Source organism: Pleurodeles waltl, chromosome 2_1 (genome assembly GCF_031143425.1).
Source record: "Pleurodeles waltl isolate 20211129_DDA chromosome 2_1, aPleWal1.hap1.20221129, whole genome shotgun sequence".
NCBI classification, from domain to species: Eukaryota; Metazoa; Chordata; class Amphibia; order Caudata; family Salamandridae; genus Pleurodeles; species Pleurodeles waltl.
In genome coordinates, this window is record NC_090438.1 from 299484787 (window position 1) to 299510886 (window position 26100).

The following is a 26100-nucleotide window of genomic DNA, read 5'->3' on the forward strand; positions in this document are numbered from 1 at the left end:
ACAGGTATGCGGGGGCTGCCGGGATCGTCTAGAATGCTGCAGGCCCTCTCACATGTATAAGTTATATGAGTACACTGCAAAAGGAAAATGGAAAGAAAGGCACAGGTTCAGAAAGACACTTCTTAACTTAGAAGCATGAGCCCTCACACATCCAATTGCTGTCATGCTTCATCATAGGGCCAGCTCCTCGTCAGACCACCACTGCAATGTCTGACTGGCCCCACAAGGGGGCACTTTGCCAGAGATCTTGATCAGAAGTGTGTGCCATGATAGAGGTAGGAATACATTTAAACCTCACCTTGAGAAGGAGCAGGAGAAAAAAAGAAGGTTAAAACAATGAGTTTTAATTGCCGTGGAGGCTCTTGGTCAATATTAAAAACACACAGGAGTGGAGAAGGAATAAAGTTCCACCACTCTCCATACAAAACCAGGCTAATAGGGGCGATCTTCCTTTAGCTAATCTCTACGGTCAACATGTTTCATGCCCTGAGTGTCCCTACAGATCGTACAGCGCTTCATCAGGACCAAAAAGAAAAAACTCCTAAGCTAAAATACATACCCTAATCAGGTTTGAAGAAAAGCAACTACTTACATGAAATGCTACACTACCTATAGCCTAAATAGGTGAGCCCTCCCATATTAGAGATCGAGTTCCTTGGGACAAAAAGGACCATTGGACTAACGTCGCTAAGTTTAGCGTGGTCCCTCATCGAAGACCTACCCGGCGTCCGCCGTCCCGGAAGTCTGGTCGCTATAAATTTCAGTTGGTGGGGTGTGTCACCCCCCTGCATGGCCACCGGTCTCCAACGCCGGCAGGGTATAGAATGTGGTTGATCCAGGTGCACTGAGGAAGGCCTCAGAATGCTTGGGCTTGCTGCTGCAGTCCTCTTAATGCTGGACTCCTTGACGGCTCAACTCCTCCGACAGAGCCGCGACCCGCTGCTGGTTCAACCTTTGCTCTCCCTTTGCTCTCCACTCGTCGAGGTCGAAGTATGAGGGAGCATCACCCAGTGTCGATCCTCCTTCACCGAGCTCTGTCAAGTAAGCATTTTAGAGAACAGGAGACATGGTTTGTTTCCGAAATGCTGAATAAGGTTATAGTGCTCCATTGAATTACCCTGTAACACCAGTATGAAGGCCATACAATGCTTTGTAACTGGCAAAATAAACCTAATAAAAAGATGTTTGACAAAAAAAGGTGGCATGGACAGAATGCAGCGCATGGTGACTGCAGTACATACTGGGGGTTTTGAGTCACACGACTCCATTTTATGAGAGATAGGCTTCAGTCATCAGGCTTTGGTCTCATTTGGCTGCTACCTCATCACATTTTTGGCATGCCGCATGCACGATGACATCATTGTGCTGTGTGTGCTGCCATCTTTGTTTGGGCAATGTGTTCCATTAAGTATGAGGTATTTCGAGCCATATTTGTTAAGTTGTTTTTGGGTGTACATTTTTATGAAACTGGTTTCGTCTGATTTCAATTTGAGCTGAGGTGAAACGGACCGCCCTGAATTTAATTAAAAAAATATTGAGTGAAGATGAAGGTGCATCTATGTCACAGACTCAAGAGGAAACTATAAGGAAAATGGTCAAGAAGGAGGTGAGGGGCTCTTGTTAAGGAAGCTATGGAGTTAGTTTTGAGTAGCAAAAGGAAGGGGAAAGGAGTTCACCACTACGCGTCCCAGTACCTTGCACTCTGCAAGCAAGAGCTTACCTGTGCAGCAAACCACCTTTTTCAGTCTTCAGTCTGTTGAATGACCAGCCAACAACAGTAGAACAAACAGTTTTTTATTAAAAACAAACAGCGAACAATAATAACCCAAGTCCTGCTGAAGACTTCTCTGAGATCAGAATCTTGTGGGATCTAATTGAAGAGTCTGTCTGGTCGGATAATAGATGAAGCAAGTACTCATATTCCTCAATTCAAATCTTCAAGATGTCTCAAAACAAGAGTTCCTGAAGACTAATGTGTTTTCTAATGACCACTACTTTTTTCAATAGTGCTTGTTACTTCTTTGCTAAGAGGTCTTTTGGCTCAGTAACCTAACTCACTATAATCCTTTCTTTAACAGTTAGGTGTGCTGAAAACCATGACCTGCAATGGAAGCTTATAAGCTGAAGCAGTGATCTGCAATGTCACTAAGATGATTCGCCCCCTACCTTCCATTTGAGCAGGTAAGAAACGCAGGTCACAATTGTAGATGAGTTGAGGTAGCCGAAAAGCCAGGACTTTCAGGAACAAGACATTCTTTGTTGTTGCTCTTCTAGAAAATCGGTTTGACATGACTATGAAACAGGCATCAATTACAAATTGGGTCATGAATCTATAAGTCATTTTAGCAATCTGGAAATAGTGATTCCTATGACAATTTGACACACATTGTAGTGTGAGCCTCAGCAAGGCAAGAAACAAATCATGAGACCTCCATTATGTACAGGAGAGACAAAATCCGAATTATGGGTTTGAAATGATACTGCCAATGACACACACTTTGATGAATCTGCTCCTTTCTGACTGGAAGGACCTGGTCAGTCAGCATGGCAGCATACACCTCAGACTCCTGCGACCGCATCTGCAGAGTTCTGCAAGGATCCTTTGTGCACCAACCCTCTTCAACGCATACATTTTCCCTCTAATCAGCATCATCCGTTCTCATAATATCCACATCCTCTCCTAGGCCAAAGACACACAACTAATTTTCTCCATAATGGACAAGACGCTAGTACTCACCCACTGGTTGAAGACCACGTGTCTAAAGCTGAACATTGGCAAGACCAAAGCTATGATCGTCTGGAAGAGCCCATCACCATGGGACTCCTTCTGGTGGCCAACAGAGCTAGGACTGACATCCATCCACACCAGCCATGCCAAGAACCTCAGAATCATAATCAACAGCAAACTCAACATGACCTCTCAAGTCAATGCCATCACAGCCTCATGCTTCCATACTCTGAAGATGCAGAGGAGGATTTTGAAATGGCTCCCAATCAGCAGCAGGAAAACCATCATGCACACCCTGGGCAAAAGCAGGCTTAAGTACATAAACTTCCTCTACACCGGGATCAGCAAAAAAAACACCAGAAGGCTGCAAGCCATTCAGAACTCTGCAGCCAGAATCACTGTCAACCTTCTACATTGTACTCATATCACAGTTGAAGGAGTGCCACTGGCTCCCCATTCACAAATGACCGCAATTCAAACTCCTCAACCACACTTTCAATGTGCTACACAACACTGACTCAGCATACCTCAACAGTCACATCTGCTTTTGCAATCATTCACAATCATTACAGACACTCCGGACTCCTACTTGCACAAATATCACTCATACAGAAAACCAGATCAGGCAGTTGTGCCTTCTCTTACATCAATCCAAGAGCGTGAAACAACCTGCCACTACATATAAGAGCCACCTCCTGACTTCTTGAATTCCACAAGGCTGAAGATCTGGCTTTTCGAATAGTCCCACTAGGCCCTAGGTTTGCCTATGCTCACACCTGTTCAGCATCAACATACCCATCTGGGTGATGGTGCGCTCTACAAATCTGCATAACATAACATAAAATACATGACATATCTGGACTGGTCCGTGGCTGCAGAAGCTGCTGGAGATTTCCTTTCCTTAGAAATGGATTAGTGTTATTTTTTTGTTGTGACAAATTTATAATTCTGATTTGTTCAATATGTGTTATCACTAGTCATACCATGCTGAATTTGCAGATTCTTTTAATAATTCTGATTTATGACTATGTACTCTGTATTTGAGCCTTCTTGGCATAGTTATGCATTTCTCTGTAATATCTATTTTGAGATCATTCTAATAAAATCCTTTAACTTTCCATGATCTGCAGCTCAGATATTGAGTGGTCCCAGACACTATTTTTCTTCCTCTGCTAATTTGTGGGTTCTGATGTTGAGGAGAGAGGTGACTCTTAATGCAGGATCAAGGATGCCGGAACAGACCACCTGGGATAAATGTTGGGGTGATGTAAATTGTGGGGTGCATTAGAATATTGGGGGTCCCCCACCACAAATGTGGTAGAAGAGGATGGTTGCATAAGAGCACCTCCTCTTTTGTAGGGGTCTCCAAAAGGCTTTCTTATGAATTTCCAGTCCTTATTGCCCAGTATGAGGAGGAAAAGAGCTTTTCAAACTCTTCCAAAAGCCAGTAATGGAGACCCCCTGGAAGTGATTTGCTGAGTGTTCCTGAGAAATTTGGAATATTAGAATGAAAAGGGTGATTTGCTTACTGTATGGTGTATGTATTTGTGATGTGTGTTGGAGTATGTGTTAGATAGATAGGTTAATATTACTGTTGTGAGTTGTTTGAATATGCAATGATGATTATAGCTCCAATTTGCGGACTCATTACTGTTGTATTGATATATTATTCATATTTGTAAATGCACTTGAAGATCATTTAAAAGTCTATTAATTGTATATGTTATATTGGTTGGTTTGATTATTGGATTCATTAAAATCCAAGATCATGAGATATATAAATGTTCCTGTAATTATGGTGTATAGAGCAAGGAGCCACACATCTATTGATGTATCTGGACGAGCAAATTTTCTTTACCAGGTTGTGTGCTTAATTTGAGTTAGTGGTTCTTGTTCTTGAGTTTTTGAGAGCGGGTCCACTGATTAGGGTGGATTGCCACTTGACGGGAGTCTACCTAGTGTGAATTATAGTTACGGGGAGCGCTGGAAATCGTTTCTGGTTTTCTGTTGTTGATTTTGAACTTTGATTTTACTTCTAAAGTTTCTTGTTTGCGATTGAAATGTTTTATTGATTTACTGACTTTTCCTTCCTACTTAGGTTAGACAGGCAAAGGTTTATTCAGTTTATTGGTTTAAAAGTGGTTTTACAATTGTTCTCATCTTCACGGATAATTTGTGCTGTGATTGGTTAGTCAGCCAGAGAGCCGTACTGGGATTGGTAAGACATCCCCACCAAGCAGTGCTCTAATTAGTTAGTCGCTGACAAAGCTGTGCTGTGGTTGGTTGTTCTTTGACATAGCTCTACTGTGATTGTTGTTGTTTGCTAGTTCATTTGTTCTGATTTTTAGATGATTGTTGAGTTTGTTTTAAGAAGAAATAGTGGGGAATGTGTTGAAGGAGCATAGCTTTCAGTTGTGCCTGGTAAAGACGGTAAGAAGATACAAGTATAGGGAACGGCTGCATTCGAAATGATAAGGAACATTGAGTTTCATGCATGTATCTGGATCTCTGGATGGAATTAATATACGGCTTCTGATAAAAATTACAGTTTTCTGTAGAGGGTACTTTTACTACCAGAAGGCTAGATTTTTTTTAACAGACTGTGTGACATGAAACTGATGCTTAGATGCACACAATTTGAGGCTCTAAACCAGTGGGCTAGAACGGCAACAGAGAAAAAGCGAAAGATAATGGCAAAACAGATGAAGGGCTGATTTAGACAGTGGCTTGAGAACAAATGGGATAAATAAGAAACGTGTGGGAGGGATGATTGAGTGTCTAAAAGCTCTCCTGCTATGACTAAAGAAACAAATGAGAATAACAAAGCAAATAAAAAGATGGAGCAGAATAATGATTCTGGTGAGGAGGATACTTTTTTTAATGAGATTTTGAATTCTGGACCTCCTCCAGACACAGCAAGACCAGTCAGAAAAGCTGGGACTAGTCAGGACCTGATACGGGTGGTAGGGGAGATGGTGGTATGGCTGTGCAGAGTTCTATTTCTGTAGTGGTACTGCACCAATAAAGAGAGTAGTGACTGTTGTGCCCAGCACAAGTGGAGATACACAATTGGGAGTACAGATTCAAGCTGCAGCTCCTATAAGAACAATGGTAGTTGAAGAAGCTCCCACACAAATGAATATTGGCATTTTACAAATTGAACTTGGTGCATTGTTGCAGGGAACTGTTGACTTAAACGGACTATTGACATAAAATGCAGACAAAATTAGGTATTTTAGCAAAGAAGCAGCAAAATATGCAAATGAAGTGCGTGATAAATTAGAAGAATTAGCTGACGAAATAGAGGTTGACATCAGAAAGATGAAAAATGTGAAAGGAAATTACAAATTGGATTTGACACATGATATAATTAAATAAATAGGTTTAATCACTTTGAGAGCACATATTAAAAATGTAATTAAGAAAGCAAGAGATTGGAGTGACTTGAAGAAATATTAAGAGGATGAAACAGACAGCAAATACAAAGAGAAATGAAAGGGGCAGAAGGTAGGGTGAGAGGTATCCAAAGTGATTTAGAGGTTAGGACAGGAGTTGTTTTTAGAGTGACCTTTAAGAGAAGTTGATACAGGGACTGTTGTGCATGTGCCATTGTCTTGAGTTGTTTTGTATGGACTTCCCATTAATTTTCAGATATAGAGAGAATCAAATAAAATGGAATGAAGGGATTCATAAATTTGATACATATTTTCCAAATGCTGAAGTCTGATTGGAATATGCTGTTTTAGACTGTGGTTCCTAATGATTTGTAGGTTTAGTGTAAGGGTATTGTTTAATGGCCTGCACATGAACCGGCTAGGTTATGCCTAGTGGTGCTCCTTCTAAAGTGGTAGATACAAAATTCAAGAATGTGGTTGAACATTTGAAAAAATTAGTTCCTGAGAAGAATATAAATTGGAATATCATTTTGAGAACTTCACAAGAGCTGAATGAGTCAGTGCATGCTTTTTATGAGAGGCTTTTGCAGATTTTTAAGAGACATACAATCAAACATCACAAAAGAGACTAGGCCAGTGGATTTGTGTCTCCTTTTCTGAAAGGTTTGATGCCAGATATTAGTAATCACACTCAGCAGACTGAGATGTGTTGACAGACAAAGAATATTGATGAGAGTTTGAAATTGGTGAAATATAGCAGAGTATCTTGATATGAAACAGAAAAGGATCAAAAAGCGAAGACATTTGAAAAGGGATCTTGGAATCAAATGAGTTCAAATATGAATTTTGTTCAGTCTGGTATAAATAGAATGAATCAAATGCAGATACAAGGTGGTTGTAGAGGTGATAACATGAATATTAATGTTGAAATGGTTAAACTCAATACAGCTTGTCACCTCTGTGTAAAGAAAAGCCACTGGAAGAGGCAGTGCCATCAGAATCCTAATAGAATCCTAATAGAAAATGTGGAACAACATTCACAGATGCAGAGAAACAATGTGCTGGTCCCGAATATTCTGAACAGAGTCTGAAATCATTTTGAATGCCAGCAAAACATGACATGCAAAATGACCTATTGTGCAGACTATCAACAGAATCCATTGATTCTGAATGATGAGTTGGCAGAGAGTGGTTCAAAATGACAGTACCTGGGGGTGGAGGAGGATTACTTACTTGGAGCAGTCCTAGTACTGGAGGTACACCAAAGTGGCCATAAATTGAAGGAGAAGTCAATGGCCATCCAGTTTTTGTTATCAATACCAGGGCCCTCCATTCTACAGTTCATTCTGTGGAAGTCTCAAACCTACTCTTCTCAGGAACAGAAGTCCAAGTTGTAGGGATCAGTACTAACAAATTGTTAATCAGGATATAGCAGGTGTCCCAGTTAAATTTGGTCAGATGGAGAATAAACAACAATTTACCTTGTATAGTTCAAGTCCCGTGAAGATCTTGGGAAGGGACTTGCTCTCCAGAATGAATTGTGTGATTAACCGCACACTGAATGGTTTGTGATTGTTAGACTTTTTTTGCTTATTCAGGGTCATCCGCAATCTTATCGCCTCCTGTCTCCTATTTTTTCTGACCTGTTGCTGTTGGCTTTGAACTCTGAGCACTTTACCACTGCTAACCAGTGCTAGAGTGCATATGCTCTCTGTGGAAATTATATTGTTGATTGGTTTATCCATGATTGGCAAACACAAGATGATGATTAAATGTTCAAGATGAATTCCCCAATTTTGAGAGTTAACATTCCCAGTTTTCATCAATGAAGACCTGTCTCTGGATTTAAGACATACAGTCAAATATATGGCATGTGAGTTTACTGAAAAAGACATTGGGTTGATGAAGAGAGATTGGATTAATCTAAAAGAGGCAGAAGAGGGAATGAAACCAGAGACTGAAAAGATAACTGAGGAAGGAATTATTTTGGAGGTACTTGGTAGCTCTTGTGATTTTCCAGTGGTGGGAATTAAAAGCTGGCTGGTAGGTGGAGAATCATACAAGATCTCTGCAAGATTAACAAGATTTTTGTTCCATGTTGTCCAGTGGTATCTAATCCAGCAATTATTTTGTTTCAGATTTTGTCAGAAGCAGGATGGTATACAGTCAAAGGTTTAAAACAAGTGATCTTCAGAATTCTTTTGCATGAGGAATAACAATTGCTTTTTGTGTTCCAATGTTGAATAAAATTCTTTTATAGTGTAGAATCTCACAAGGGTATACAGAAAGTCCTTCAATATTTAGTCAAATCTTTAAGAAAAATCTGAAAAAAAGGAAAATTTGAAGTTGCCATGCAATTCAGTTTTAATGCAGAATATTGATGACGTAAGGGGTGCATCTCGGACAAAATAGGACTGTAAACTTCATGCAAGTGCCTTGTTAAATCATTCAGCTGTAAATGGATATAAGGTTTCCCTGACTAAAATGCAGTATTGTAAAAAGGAAGTGATCTATCCTGGACACCACATTGAAAAGGGTGTGAGGAAAGTCTCAAAGAATGCAATTCTGAAAATGAATCTGCTGAGCACCGAGAGGGAGGTTCTGATGTTTTTGGGAATTGTTTGGTACCGTTGGCAGTGGATTCCAAAGGCTTCCTTGTCTGCAAAAGTAAGGTTGACATATAGTGATTTTCACGATCCAGTACCATTTGATGATAAATGGATTGATGCATTTAAAAAACTGGAAGAGTGTGTCACGCACGCGCACTCAGGAAGTCTGATTACAATGTGATGCTTCTTCTGTTCTGCCATGAGAGGAATAGATGTGCAGTTTTGATTCTCACACATAAACATGGAGGTTTAATGTGCCCAGTGGCTTATATTTCTGCTGTGTTGGATCCAGTAGCTGTAAGTATTACAGGTTGTTTGAAATCAGTTGCAGCTGTTTGCATTGCCATTTACCAAAATGAAGAGATTGTTATAGGTCATACTTAATTGTACACGCACCACCTTTGGTTGAAATTCTCTTGACCAGATCAAGAGCACAACATAAAACTAACAGCTATCACCTTTAGATGAAATTCTCTTGCCCAGAACAAGAACGCAACATAAAACTAACAGCACACCATCCCATTATGAGCAGAATATACTTGCAGCAGAGAGCATCTGTATTAGGAGCTTAATGTTTTAGACACATCTTCCTATTTCTGACAAGAGTTGTGAAGACAGGGTGAATAATGAATCATGAGAATGATGACAAATCATAACATAATTGTATAGAGGTGACTAAGTTAGATACTAAACCCAGACCAGACATTAAAGAGACCCATTGGGAAATGGATGATCTGACATTGTTTGGTTATGGTTCTTGCTTAAGAAACCTATATGGAGCATTGAAAGCTGCCTATACAATTTGTTCCATTTCTGAGACATTAAAAGCATCTTCTCTACCAAAAGTAACTTCAGCACAGGTGGCAGAATAGGTTCAATTGACGAGAGCCTCCTGTTTCTCAGAGAATGTGAATGTAATGTTTCAAAAAGACAGCCACTGTGGTTTTAGATTTGTCTATGTCTATGGTCAACCATGGCCATAAAGGGGTTTTATGACTTCCAGGAGTCCCTATAGAAATAATACTTATATACTAGACTTGTTGGAAGCCTTACAAAAGCCAAAGGAAATTGCTGTTGTCAAATGGTGGTCAAAGAAATATAAACAAAAAGCTATATGTCCGCCCCGTCTTGTTGGGTGGAGAGACATATAGCCAATTATTCAACAGCCCTTATTCTGTCTGGCCATCAGAGAAGCTTGGCTATGGCAGTAATGATCCTACAGGCTGCTGTGTTGGAAGAAAGGACTATACTATCTTTTTATGTGCGGAGATTCCGCAGTCGTAAAGTAGTACTGGTAAAATATCTTTGTGACTAGAAAACAATCAGAAATCTACACAAATATGTAAGTTTACCTTCGTTTATCAGGCCCATTATCTGCAATAGCCTTAACCCAGGTGATTGGATTGTGATCCGCACGTCAGGACAGATTGCTTGTAGGGGAACTGGAAAAGACTGTCCCAGATAATACTGATGACAAACACTATTGTAAAGTGTGCTGGTGTGTCACAGTACACCCATGTTGTTTATACAATGAGAGTGAGAGTAGCTGAAGCAGTGGATGGATCAACTGGTCCATAGCTACCTATATAAAGTCAAGTGCAAAATCAAGCTCAAAGCCAGCACACGTTTGCAGTGTGAACCCAGAATGAGGTGAAACATTTGAAAAGTTTGAAACTGGTGAAGACAATAAGCGAAAGAAAACTGAAGTGGTGAAATTTCAGGTTAGTGAAAGCTCTAATAAAGAGGTCCAGTATCAAAGCAGAGATCAGAGTGAAGAGATGTTACAATGCAAAAGACAAAGGCATGAGTGGCAAAAGTAAGACGTAGTCTCTGATCCAAGCAATTAAAAATTACAGTTGAAACTGAAAGTTACACAGACCCCCAATGAATAAAGTTCACTTCCAACAGATCAGATATAGATAAAGCTTAATAGAGTTTAACTTCAAGCTTGAGTTTGGGTTTTAGCTGAAGTTCCTTGGACTGTTGCTGGAAAAAATGTTTAAGAAGATATTCTAACGAACAGAACCTACAAAAGAAAACACTGTGAGCCAGAAGAAAAGCCTGAGAAACAAAAAGATTCTGAATCTAGTGGAAGTGAGATTAACAAGAAAGAGAGTTCGAAATCGAAAATATACCTTGCCTTAATGGGTGTATTTAGCTACAGATTCAGAGCAAGAAGATTCAGTTGGGAACCATGGGCTAGATGTATCAAGCTCCCGGTTTGCATTTCTTAAATAGCGATTTTTAAGAAATCGCTATTAGAGAAATGCTAAATGGGATGTACGAAAAATGCGATTCGGTAATAGCAATTTTTTAAAAATCGCAATTGCTATTACCAAATCGCAATTAGGGAATGGGACTCCATTCATCCCTATGGGTCTAGGAGTGAATGGTTTTGCATTTCAAAATTTGCGAATTCCTATTAGGAATTCACAAATTTGCTAATGCAAATCCCAGTGTGATGGGGGCCTAAGGGCCACTGTGATGCACCCCAAAAAAATATTTGTGGGCATGTAAAGCGCACACATACCCAAGGTGCATGTGTGCGCTACATGTCATTTTTAAAAAGGCATTTTTAATGCATTTTTTTTAATTGCACATGCTTACCACCAAACTTCAGTTTGTGGTAATTGCATTTCCTAAATGCCAAATTCACTTTTAGGAAATGCATGATACATGTGCATTGGTAATCGCAAATAGGTATTCCCTATTTGCGAATACCTATTTAGGGTATTACCTAGGGTTACCTCCCTAAATGAGGTTGTAATTTCAGGGAATCGTTTTTTTAGCGATTCCTTGAAATTGCACTGCGAATGCCTTTCATACCCACCCGGGGTCCAAATGTGGTGGTCTGACCGCCACCATGGCATGGGCGATGTTAGGACCACCAATGGCCCTCAGTTTGAAACAGAAAAGAGCCACCTCAAATTGATCAAAGAAAAGTATTGAGATAAAACTTTTGAGGCTGCTGTTAAACAAAGAGAATAGAAAATCGAAATGAAAGGAACCTTTGAAATGAACTCTTGAAAAGAAAACTAAGAAGATTATTTTGAATTTTTGTTTTTATTATTGTTTTAATAAAATAAAAATTGGAAAAGAATAAATATATTATTGCTTTAAATAGCATTTTTATTGATTTTTGGATTTATACCACAACAAAAGATGGAATAAAGCAAATGCTGTAAAAATGCAGGGTTAGTGTTAATAATAAGAATTATTATTAATAATAATAATAATTATAATAGAAGTAGTTTTAGTGGGACATTTGAATATTAATGATTTGTTTGATTAATCTAGTTGTAGCTAATGAATTACAAATGTAGCACTTGAAACAATTCCTCAGCATTGTGTTTATTATTGTTGTTTCTTTAATTCTAGCACATTTTTCCTCCCGAGCTGTCAGGACACACAAGCCAATAAGTGAGGGTATGCAAGTTATTGTTATGGTTTAATTGTGTTTTATTTGGCCACTAAGATGAATATTGTTACCCACAGCATTGAGTGCACAACAGCATGTAACAAATGTAAGATAATGAGATGCCTAGAATTGTAACCTGGGGCAAACACTGAGATTGTAACACAAAGCATTTAGAGCCTGATTATGAGTTTGGCGGTGCTGTAACCACCATGTTGGCGGTGGTGGTGTGACTGTCAACGTCTGGTGGAATGGACCGCCATATTACGAGTTGGAGGTCGTACAAACAGAAGACCACCAGGGGTCCACTGGCACTGCCAGGCAACACAGACCGCCATGGTCATGAGGAAGCACAAACAAGCGGTCCAACCAGCATGTACAAGCTTGTGGAAACTGACAATATAAAGTGAGACACTCACCTGCAGGCAGCTTTACACGTCTGTCATTGACATGGAGCCATTCACAAACATGCTGCTGCTCGTCAAAAGACAACAAAATCAACATTGAGATGGCCGCCATTAACTGTAAGTACACACACCTACCTGCATCATTAACATACAGCTTGTAGTGCTGCCAAAACACATACTCAATGACATACATCAACAAGGACATGTACACACCCACAATATGCACACTTTGGCCAGCACACTCACACTGCACTGCAACACTACACAAATACACACAGCCACACAGCTACAGCAAATGTACAAATACAGCTCACACATTCCACACTGGCCAGGGACTGTCCACACGTACAACACACAAATCTATTGGTATGGCATGGAAAACAAACAATACCACCAGTAAGCAGCTCTGCAATGGACACACACATCACAGCAACATGGAACACAATGGCATGCACAAAGCACAGAGAGACAAATGCACCAAGAACAACATAAGAACAACATCTACACAATATGGATGGGGCCATCTGGGACAGACAGGGATGGAGACTGCACTGGAACATATAACACTTTGAACAGGACCCTCAAACAACATGTCCATAGGAAATGGCCCTACCTGGGTCTTAGGGACAATCAATACCAAAACCAATTGTCATTCACATCTAAACAATGGGGAAGGGAAAGTCAACAAAGCACATACAACTCCTACTGCATGGGACATACCTCTACAGGGACCATCCGTAAGGGGCACACACCTAAGTGGACACATGCACAAGCAAATACAAACAAAGGTATCACAATTCAACACACTCCATGTCTGCACATACAAAACTCAAGCTGACACACATCGCGTGTATACGCCAGATCAGGGGGACAAGTCTTAGTCCATACATGCTCACATTGGACAACACAAAAATAAATACTTACCATACACAACAGGGTTCAATGCCATTACACCACCATTGCATTTGCACACAACATACCTATAGACACAACACAACCACTTTTCTTGGGCGACAACAGCACTGCACACAAACTCACACATTGCTAACAACGGCACCTGGAGCAGCAAGCAGACTCAAACACACACAACTGGAGGCACACAACCAAATTCACTCAGGAACAACAGCAAGCTAGACTGCTGTGCCTAAACTTGTCTCCTAACTGCCAGGTAACCTCCACAGGAAGGGGCATCAAGGGGGCAGGCGGGCACCTCAGGGATTTTCTGTAGGGGGGGTCAGATTTGGGAGGGGGATTTGGGCTTGGGAGGGGTATACTTCTTCTTGGGAGGGGTAGACTTCTTTTTGGGAGGTTTGGGCTTCTTCTGGGGGGAGGAATGAATACTTGCAGGGAAACAGGGGAGGTTTTGGAGGAGGAAGAGATGGAGTGGCAGCTGGGTGGGGTATGTGTGGGTCTGGGATGGGGGAACAAGGCAAAGGTTAAGGTAAAATAAGAAACGTTTTTTGGATATACAGGGACGTTCATCAGAAGGGGGATGGTATTTGGAGGTTGAGGGAGTGGTTTTAGGCTGTGTAGGTGTGGGTGTTGTGGATGCATGCTTATGGGAGGTGTGCTTGTGTGTGGTGGGTGTCTGTTGGGTGGGTGAGGGCATTTGTGTCTTGAGCTCAGGGGGGTGATGGTGCTGGGGAATGTCATGGTGGGTGAGTGGGCGTCTGTGTGGATGGTGCTCAGGTATGGTGGAGGTGCTGGCTGTAGGCGTGTCTGTAGTTGTGATGTCTGTGGTGCTTCTGGTGGATGTGTGTGGGTCTGCTGGGGTGGTATCTGCGAATAGGATGGGTGTGGTGGCTGTGTCAGTGACTGTTGCAGTAGTGTCTGTAGGTATGCTTGATGTTGTATGTGTGATACTGCGGGTGGTGGAAGTGTCAGGGGAAGTTGTGATTGTTGCTGTGTCTGTGGGTGGATGTTGTATGTGTGCGTGCCGGTGTGTCTTGTGGTCTTTGTATTTGTGTGCACCATGTTTGTCTATTGAGGTGGATGCATGAGGATCTGTTTGTGTGCTTTGGTTAGGTAGGAGAAGGATAGATTTGGACTGGGAAGAGGGAGTTGGAGGTGGGACAGAAGGTGGTGGCTGATTGGCTGCCATCAGTGTGGAGGCAGGGTCTGAAAAGATCTCTGTAGGCCAGACATTGTACTATGAATGCCTTACAGGAATGCATCAGTCTGTTTGGAGTTTACGTGCCTATCCCTTGATGGCATTCACAATGGATGTCTGACCCACAGAGATACTTCTGAGGAGGTCAATAGCCTCCTCACTGAAGGCAGCAGGAGTAACAGGGGCTGAGGCGGAGGTGCCTGCAGCAAAAAGAGATGCCCACCCTCTTGGGTGAGTGGGCACAGTCAAATATGTGGGGAGTAACAGGGAGGGCAGTGATAGAACGGGGGTGGTAGACAAGGATGGTACTGGGGGGTCCTTTATGGGTCTTCCACCACTAGGGAGTGGCTACTGGAGGAGGAACCCTATGATGAGGATGTAGATCCCCTCCACACTATGGTACTCCCCTCACCCTCCAGGCCACTTGGTCCCTCTGTGTCGGTAGTATCTTTACCCAAGGTCCCGTGGCCAGATGCTTCCCCACTCAGCTGTACCCCATCTCCTTCACCTGCCTGTGCTGGTGTTGCAAACATTATGAAGAATAGGGTCATAACATGTACAATGCAACACTTCTATCATAATTGACAAACAATATCATCATGTCAAGTAGGCTCCATGAAAAACATTCGCCTACGGGGGACATTCATGTGCCATTACCTATGCATGCATGCCATCTGGACTTATCAAAGTTACCCACTGGCTTACCAGGATCCCAGAAACTACAATTGCATGGTTGAAGTCTTGGAACCACAATAACCATCCACATAGCTGTGCCACATGCAGCAGACCCCAGTTAACTTGTGCCCAACAGTAGTATCCCTTTGTGAAGTATCTTCCCATATTTCACACACAAGTTTATGCAGACATCTATTTTGTACTTACATGATGTACCAACAATTTGGGATGATGCTAATGAAATCCAGCTAGCTCAGATACAAAAGTGCAATATTCTGGAGAAGTTGAAATGGAAATACCCATGTCAGAATGGACACATTTCAACAATCTACAGCTCAAAAAGTGGCACCTGCCCCAATACAGTCAAGGAGGTCAGACAGGCCTCACATGTGTCATTGACAGGAACAACATTGACGTCAGGTCCAATATGTCAGGGAGAGATGTCTCCAGAATACACACAACAATGAATCAGTAAAATCCAGGATAGTCACCACTAATGTCTGACAGCCATTACAATGACATAATCTGAATGTGTCTGGAGTAAACATCTGTGCCTTGCATGTTGGAGAGACACAGAGCTTGCAAGGACTAATAGAAGGCCCCCAAAATGTTGTCCAATGACAAGCAACATCATTATCCACATCTCAGACATGCCAACCCTGGTCTCCGTCTGTGGATGAATGCCTGAACCCAAACACATGTGTTGTCAACATCACTGCGAGACACTCCATGATGCATGACAACAGTCAGGGTACAATCCTCAATCATTAAAGATGTGCAGTGCACCTTTCCACATGATGCCAAATCAAGGGCATAGATAAACACAGATTGGTTCCACAATCTTGGACTAACTGTCATGTCTCTTATTGCTACCACAGTTCTACATGTCAAATGACATACTATGAGGCATGACGGTATTTGTCACACAATACACAATGCTGACCCACTCCTGTCTGTGTCACACCAAGAAATGAACCACCATTGTAAATGTACTATTCCACTAACAGTTTTCCATGTACATATATGTAAGGGAATACAGGCATCATCCCATCAACATGGGTAGAACATGCATGAAAATGCTTATTAAGGATGTTCCCTAAAGAGAAAAGGACACATGCTGACATGTAGGCACAAAGAATGTTGGCTACAGTCCTGGGGCATAATTCTACTCAATGGACATTCCCCACTTACCAAGGGAAAGTAGTTTGCTACATCAACAAACCATTTGCTATGCAAGCCATTTCACATCTATACTGGGCAGAAACACATCACAGACTGCAGTGAGTCACCAGCACCCATCATACACTGAACATAACTTGTGTCTGGTTGGCAGATGCCCAGGCACATGGCAGAGGACAGTGATCCCAAACCCACTTACCTCTTGTCTGTGACTTTCAGGGGAAGTGATCTGTGGATCATAAAGTACACCCACTACAACAACAGGAAGTACACAAAATATTACTAGACACAGCCATTTGTGGTCCCGGCACAGAAAGTTGTTTGAGGATTCCCCCCAGGTTTGTGCCAGATCCCAGGTGCAGAAGGCAAGGTACACCAGTTTGATACCCATGACATGGCAACACAAAAAGTCTCCCATCTACTGTGTGACATATGGATCATCCCTCATTGTTAGGGGGAGCAATCACTACCTGACTCAATCACCTGGCGATGGGACAGACAGAACATTGTTGTCTACTCACTCCCTTGTGGCTGCTGTGCTGCCCTCAAACACCCATTCAGCTCCAGGTAGGCTACCACCACAATACGGGTCTGGTCTGAGGGGCACCCCGCCCACATTGGGAGGACAGCCCTAGTTGGGCCTCCGCGATCTTCTGGGTCCAGTATCTCAGGTCCTTCTACCTTTTTCTGTAGTGAGCGCTCCACCTGCTGTGGCCCCCCAGGGTTCCCACCTTCTTGGTGATGGCTCTCCAAATCCCTTTCTTCTGATGGTCATTGGCCTGCATGGATGCAAAAGACAAGAGAAGAAATTATGTCCACAAGTCCATTCCAAAATGGCAGAGTCACATACATGTCAGTAAATAAAGCTATGAACATTCTTTTTTGCTCAAACAGCCCACGTATGCCAAATACCAGTGAGTACAGGGTCATGAATACAAACACTTCCCAATCTGCAGACCAACCAACCACCCTGCTCTGACCCTCCACTGACAAGGTAGGGCAACTGACATCTTGTGGGACATGCTTTAGCAATCTGACCGAGATCTGAAGAACTATGGGACACATCACAATTCTGTAGCTTCAGAAAGGTAGACTCCATAGGCATTAATGTATCAAATCACTCACACTCTGTGAGGATGGTTCTCTACCCACATTTACTTTGGCCTACTGCCAGGGCACACAATCAGTTACCACAAATGGGTAATGATGAAGGGGCTGGCATGGTGGGTACAGAAGGTGTCTAACCAGTCCATGTGTGAACATGTGGATTAACAAATGCGTACTCATGCCACCTCAGGTGGTGGGGTTCTGTATCATGTACCTTTGCCACAGAATATGCTTCTGGACATATGTGTCCATACTACAGAAATGGCATCCAAAAAACAAATGCATGCATTGTCAAGTTAAGTCAAGTTTTATTAAAGGTATAGGGGGTCATTACAACCCTGGCGGTCCAGGACCGCCAGGGCTGAAATGACGGAAGCACCGCCAACAGGCTGGCGGTGATCCCCTGGTCATTACGACCGCGGCGGAAGCGCTGCGGTCGCACCGCTGGGGCCGGCGGTTTCCCGCCACAATGGCCCCGTCGCTAGTAATCCGCCAGAGCAGCGCTGCCCAGGGGATTACGAGTCCCCCTTCCGCCAGCCTTTTCCGGGCGGTTTGAACTGCCAGGAAAAGGCTGGCAGTACGGGGAGTCGCAGGGGCCCCCTGACAGGGCCCCATGCGGCTTTTCACTGTCTGCTCTGCAGACAGTGAAAAGCGCGACGGGTGCAACTGCACCCGTCGCTCGGCCACAACACCGCCGGCTCCATTTGGAGCCGGCTCCCATGTTGCGGCCCACATCCCCACTGTTTCCACCCGCCGGCCCAGCGGGGATGTCATAATGGGCACCCCGCATTGGCGGCCGCACAGCGGTTACAGTGTTGTAATGACCCCCATAGATCTTACATCAAGATCAACAGAGTATAAAACAAATCAATACAAATTTATAAAAGAACTATAGAATTAAAAACGTTTTCCACACATTCATTCATTCTTTGGATAATTTAACAAGTCCATAGCAGCCTTTACAGTTCTTACTCCATACCTTTTAAATAATGGTTTTAAAAATCTTTGTTGTAATGTCCTTAAAACAGGGCAAACAGAAATAACATGCTCAATAGTCTGTATCTCTAAATGACACAGGTTACAAATTCTTTCGCTCCTAGGGATGCCCTTCCAAGCATCAGTTATAACCTTTACCGGTACACAATCCATCCTGAAGAGCAACATGCACCTTTGCACTCTATGTTCCAAATTCCAGGTTAAATATGCCTGAGGGGTAGCCTGAAGGCATGACTGAATTACATTAACAAAGTGAGGCTTGCAGACCTTCATATCATGCAGTATGGAGGAATTTTTTATATGACACTAAAAATGACTTAAAATGAACATAACTCATATGCTGGATGTCTACTATTGAGAATGTAAAGTGCTCCAGTGCAAGTTGAATATTAGCTAAAAATGGCCCAGTACTTGCGTAGTCAAGAAGGATTGTCAAAGCTATAAAACCCCTTGGAGTGTTAGCCTTAGCATGTAAAACATGACATTACCATCTCAAGAAAGCTGCTAATCTTCTAATATATGTACTAATCAATTCTAATTCTAATCATAAAGCTTCCACAGAGGCCATGGAATTTAAAGTGCAGATGGAGAGTAAAATCTTACCATCCACCTTACGCATAAAATGCCAACCGCTAACTTTGATAGTTTCAACAGCTTAAAGAAGAGTGGGAAGAACCTTCATTTTATATACAGTTAAAACACGTTTAAATGCCTATAATCTGTTGCCCCATAGGATGATTTTAATGCATTTCCATGGACATAAGCTTTGTTTGAGATATGGGAAGTATGATCAATATCTTCCAAATTCGAAGAAATAATTCTGCCCAGATAAGGGTATGATTTTACTACCTCTAAGATATTTTTAAAGGACCCACTGTACCCTTTATCCCTCAGACAATGTTTTGTAGGGTATTTTATAACTTTAGTCTTATTGATATTAACCTTCAGGAACTGGGTATCGGAATAAGTTGATAGAGCGTCTAAATGCTTTTGAAGGCCTTTAGGAGTAAAATCTAATAAAACAATGTCATCTGCATAAAGTGGAGTCCCCAAAGAGTAACCTTCCCATTTCAGGGCACCCCCACCATTCTTACACAATACCATGATTAAATGCACCATATTTAATGAGAAAAGCAAAGGGGCCAATAAACAGTCCTGTTTGAGCCCATTTCCAGTTGAAATTTTTGGTGACATGCCACGCCTACCCCCAACATGACATGGCATCCTGTGTCTGTATGAAGGGCAATAATAAGTTTTAAAAGGCACTTAGAGATACCCATGGTATTCAGCTTCTTCCAAAGAATCTGCCCCTCTTCGTGATCAAACGCAGTTGAAAAATCTGTAAAAGCCAAGTAGGCAGGCATTAGCTTCCACTTCACATATTTTTCCAACAGCAGATTAATCACCATTATATTATCAAGGGTCGAATGCCCAGCTCTAAACCCTGCCTGTTCCAATGGGATGATATTTTTTTCTTCTACCCAGTCTAACAAGTTATTTAATATGCATCTGGTATAGATTTTTCTTATAGCTTCTAATAAGGTGATCTCCCTATAATTTCCCAGAGAATTAATAGATCCCTTCCTATGAATCGGCAATATAATACCCCTCCTCTATGAGCTGGGAACCCTCCCAGTGGAATAACAAAAACAAAAAAGAGCCACCCAACACTCCATATCTAATTTTAAAATAGAAAGAGTGACCCAACACTCCATATCTAATTTTAAAATAGAAATAGGCAATTGATCTGGACCTCTAGCCCTGTTTTTCTAGCAGCCGTGAGGTGACACAATACTTCCTTTTGCGAAGGGGGCAAAAAGTTCTCTCAGATACCCCATCATCTTGGAGCTTTTTAATATACCCAACAGAGCACTGAGGATTCATGGCATATAGGGAAATTAATTAATTCTGCCATTCAATACTAGTTATAGTATTTATTTTTGACTCAGTCAGAGATCCTGTGTTGTCTCTACAATTCTCCAAAAAGCTATTGAGTTGTTACACTTTACTACCTCCATTAACTTGAACCAAATATCAAACAAATATGCCTTTTTTGGATTCTTAGCCATGTAGTCCTTCTTCTTTTCAGACACACAAACCATCTATTTGGCTCTTTGGAATAACAGACAAATTGCCTTCTTTGAAGATGTTTAATGAGCCTATTAAAAATGAACCTTTTGTTAAAATTATTAGACTCCATTAGATATTTTTTCCTGGTGGGGCCTTCCATGGTTGATGTTCTACACGCAAATTTCCTCATATCCTCCTAAAAAACATGGATCGAGAGCCAACATGAGGAGGACATGGACTCAGTAATTTTCCTTAATTAGGTGGTGAGACGATGTTTATCTTTCATAGTCCACAAAACATTCCATTTGAAATACCAAACAACACCTCCTCATCATCAGATATCTGCCTGGGGAAACTAAATTCTAGATTCCCTAGGACAGTAACAAGCATTAAATTTTGGTCACTTTTAAATCGGACACCCGAAGGAAACCCGAATAAGAGCTAATAACATAATCAATAACCAATGCAGATTATGTCGAGGTGTGAGTCTCTGCAGCTTCCCATTAAGGACAACAAAATTGTGTTCCCTACAAGCGCCCAGGAGAAGAGCACCCTGTATGTTTGTCCTAAAGGATTGAGGGAACACGGCAACTGGAATATTTAACGCCTGCTCCCTCTCCTTATCTCCAAAAAGAGCAAGGGAGTGATTAGAAATAGTATCATTAAAATCTCCCATAATTAAGAACCTAGAAGTCCATACCCTAAACATTACTATGATAATATAATGAAAACAATCATTCAACAAATAAGTATTTTCCTGACCTGGTAGGATATACAAATTGGCTAAAATAAAAGGAGCAACAATCCCAATTCTGCTCAAGATATGCAATACAATGAAATACGTTCAAATGGCTAGACTACCATTAGCATGGCCACTCTGACCTTTTTACTGGACTACTAATGCCATAAACCTTTTTAACCTTGAAAAGGGCAGGAGCCCAAGTTTCTTGGAGGCAAATTATTGCAGGATCCCATGCATCTAGATTCCAGATTGTCCATTTTCTGCTATGTGACCAAACAAATGAGACACAGATCATGGGTTCCCAGTATTCATTACACTATCTGCACTGTGAGACTATCATTTATGCAAGAAGCTTGCACAGGACAAATTTGACTTGTGTGATGATGACAAACAGGGCTGTGGGAGCAAGGAACCTGACAGGGGTCAGAGACACACATTGAAAGTGATACCAAGTGCACGTTACTCACAGATCATTGACTCTCTACTAAAACCATTTACATAGTTATCAGGAAAAGAACCTAAATAAGCTACATTTTATCACAGAGCCTAGATTGGTTCACATAACAGGATATACTGGGGTACAGGAAGTGGTCACAGTGTAACAGTTGCATAGTCAAAATGACTCAACACTAGCCTAGACTGGGAGATACATTAAACAGTCTCTGATCTCTTCAGGCTGAGCAAACAGACCCTACATGGAACTCCATTCCCATCACTTCCATGCATGACAGTACATCATATAGCCAACGGAAACTTGGCATGTGGTGTGTATGTGGTGACCTGAAGGACAGAGTGAGTCAGGACATGCCTTCTGAATAACAGTTTAGTAAGGCCAGATGTAGTTTGAAATCTCAGTGGCAACATACACATAGCTCATTTACACACACCTGGCACATACAACAAGCATACACAGCTCATGCTGTCATGCAAATACATGTGGTCTCTCACTGACACAATCCATGTGCCTAGTGACATATGGGGATGACTGTGATGTCACCTCACCAACTTTTCTGCATCCAATATAAGGTACAACAGGGCACACTCAAAACAGACTAACGACTCAACATCGGTCAATGAACACTTACATGCACATTGACTCTCCCTTTGATGCCACCCCAACTCCACCTCCAGGGCCCTGACTTTACATTCTGGCACACATGGGCACAATCTAGCCTATGAGGAGGGAAAATGTGGTGAAGGACAGTGAAAAAGGTGGCCATGAGGCACGTATCTGCCCCTCTGGTGCACCATAAAGATGTTCATACAGGGGTAGGACTCCTCCACTAGCCTCTTCAGCTCCTACAGGAAGAAGGCAGGGGACCTATCACCTGTTGGATTGCATGACTGCTCCCAGAGGCGGTACATAGGAGCTCTTGCTGGCAGCAGTGTCAAGAGTCAAGTTAGGGATTTTTCAGAACATGGCGATCAAGTATGCCACGTACGCGTCCATCACCGCCGGCAGACACAGCCATTGGCCTGCGACCTCCACTGGCAAACACATTAGCCTATGACTGTGTCTGCCGCAGTTGCAACCGCCTACCGCCATGAGGACTTCTGCCGGCGATAGCAGGAAGTTCCTAATGCCCAGTGAAGTATTTCAGGCACCCGCTATTTTAGAGGCATATTATGCAGTTTATGGCTAAGAAAAATGTGTCAAACTCTGACATTGTTTTTTTATACCAATGATAAGTGCTTGTCTTGTCCTGTCATGTAGGTCCTTCAACTTTGACACCACTTTTGTACATTGCCAGGCACATATGGCAACTTGTTTTCTGGCACAGCCCTCACAAATTGTTGCTGTCCAGATAGAAGATGTGTACACATTTGTGGCAAAGCAAGGGGGAAACATGTTAATCCTGTGTAATTGACAGTGGTGATGTTTACTGTGTCTCATGTCCTCAACGTATGACATGCCTTGTCACAGTTTGTCATTGGCAAGCATTATGTACGTTACAAGGGGAAAGTTGTATGATAGCTAAGCTCATCACTTGTCCTAAATAGGTACCCAGGGAGGGGAAGGATCAGACATCTCCTGTCTACCGTCCACTGCCAGGCCTTCAGGCCATGGAAGAAAGAAACATTATCCCGTCCTACCACCGGAATAGGCAAACAATTGTGGATCTCTGTCATCAGTTGGAGCCAGATCTGATGCCTGCCATTCGTCATCCAAATAGCATATCACCCATTATACACCTCATGGCAGTGTTGCACTTCCTGGCCACAGGATCCTTTCAAAATACAGTGGACCTATCTGCTAGAATGTCCCAGGCTATGTTCAGTCTTTTTTTGAAGGAGGTACTTTCAGCAGTGTTAAAACACCTGAGCAGCTACATATGGTTTCTTCAATGTGAGGATTTCGCCCATGTGAAGGCTGACTTCCATGGTTATGGGAGCCATTGATGGTACATATAATGCCTTGGTTCCACCGCATGGAACTGAACAAGTCTATCGGAACAGAAAGAACTTCCATTCCATCAATGTCCAAATTCACAGGTCTGTGCCCATTATCCGTGTTCAGTCCTTGATGCTTTGATGCCATGATGATGGGGAACAGCACAATTCCACAACTGGTGTCATGACTGTACCCAGAGAGGGCCTGGCAGGTTGCTAAATCACATATGTCATGTTTGTTTGTATGTAATGTCTGCTGCAAAAATTCCAATGAGAGGTACTCATAGTTGCCCATATGTCCCATTCCATTACAGGGGACTCTGCATACCCACACCGTCCATGGTTGTTGACACCAGTGAGGAGCCCAACTACACCGGGGTAAGTCTGCTTCAACAATGCCCATGGAATGGCACAGCATGTCGTGGAGTGGGCTTTTGGGCTCCTAAAGGCAAGTCTGGGCAAGACAGGTGGAGCCCTGATGTACTCACCCAAAAAAGTATGTAAGATCATTATGGCCTACTGCATGCTCCACTTCATTGCCCTGAGGAGGGATATCCCATATATTCCAGATGAGGAGGAGCTAACAGTGCCACTGGGTGAGAATTCTGAAATGGCAAGTGAGGATGACAGTGATGAAGAGGAAGGTGAAGAATTGTGGTCAGATCTTATCAATCACTACTTCTCTCGAGTGTAAGTATGTAATGTTATGTGATTACTGTGACTTTATGGGGAACTGTTGGGGTCAGTGTTTGATGAGTATATATTTTTTTCCCAATAGACAAGGGATCTCATGCTTGGCAGTATGCAGTCAAGGTTTGCTTGCTAAGTCAGACTTATAAATGTTACTACCCGATGATCTGCTTTGTTTGTGTCAGTATCATTGCAATGTGAGTGGATCTATTGAGGTTTAAAATGAGGTTAGGGTCAAACGTATACATTTTCCAGCCTAAGCTCCTTCTATTGTGTTTTATCCATGTCTCTTTGCCATGTCATCCGAATGTGGGCATTTCAGAGCTGTGACATTGGCAGGTAGCTGTTGCTTTTGGTCGCAGATGTGGAGTGTATGAGTCCTGTGCCAAAGCCACTTCGACAGTGGGTGGATAGAATTCTGAAGTGCACAATACACTTGTTTGATGTGGTGTGTTGGTCCAATTGTCTCATGTGTGTGTTCATGTGGCCTTGAAACATGTCATCCAGTGCAAACCATGCATTCTCCCTTCACATTGTGTTGACAGGGTCCTGTATGACCTTTGTGTAGCTGTCAATGTGTTTCCTCATTGCAGGCCACAGTGCCTGTGCCACAACACTGACATAGGTTTGTGTCATGCCACCTGATGCTCAGGGACTGATGTACTGCCCTCTATCTGTACAATGGCGTATGTGATAAGGGTCAAGCTAGTGAAAAAATCCACTAATCTGTTAGCCTTTTCTACGGACAAGGTCTGACAAAGACATTTCTTCTGTGGTCTGGGGGACGGTACCTTTGCGATATCAAGCTGGACTCAATATGGTTCTACCATTCTTGGCTATGACAGTATAGAAACTTAACTGCCTATGTGCTGTACTATACAATAAAATGTTTGGTGTGAACAGACACTTGTGTCATTGTGTTGCTAATTCTCCTCAGCATGACACTACCTGAGACATATCCTTCCTTCCATTACCATCTTATGTCTTCCTCATGTGCATCACATAGGTTTACAATTCAACATTTCAAAATGTCAAATAAATTGTAGTAGGCAGTGTTTTGTAATAGGTGTGTTTATTTATCTATGTACAGGAAATAATTGTGAGACTCAACAAAAAAGGTAAAGTGAAGGTATCAGTCATGGTGGATGAAATCAAACTAGTAGATGCCACAACATTTGAAGTCCAATGTCCAGTGTCCTACTTTCCTGGAAAATGGTGAGTGGTTAAAGAACAGTCAACAGAGTTAATCTGGTGTGTTGCGTTGTAGATGCAAATGATTGTGGTGTGTGCAGGGGTGCGTTTTATAGTGTGCTTAGCAGTCGTGTCGGGTGTGGCAATGTGTGTTGGCTGTTTTGTTTTCAAATCCATTCAATGTGGTGTTGTATATTACTTTGTTGACCGCGAACCGTCATGGTTTGGACCGCCATTGGCTGACCACCATGGCTGACCACCACTGTGACTTCGTACTTGTAATAGGTTTGTGGTTGGTTGAAGGACTGTCGGGGCTGGTGGTCGGACTGCCTATTTCCCGTCATTCAACGTACTGGCGGTGTACGTTTTTTGGCTGGCTTTTGTCGGTCCTGCCT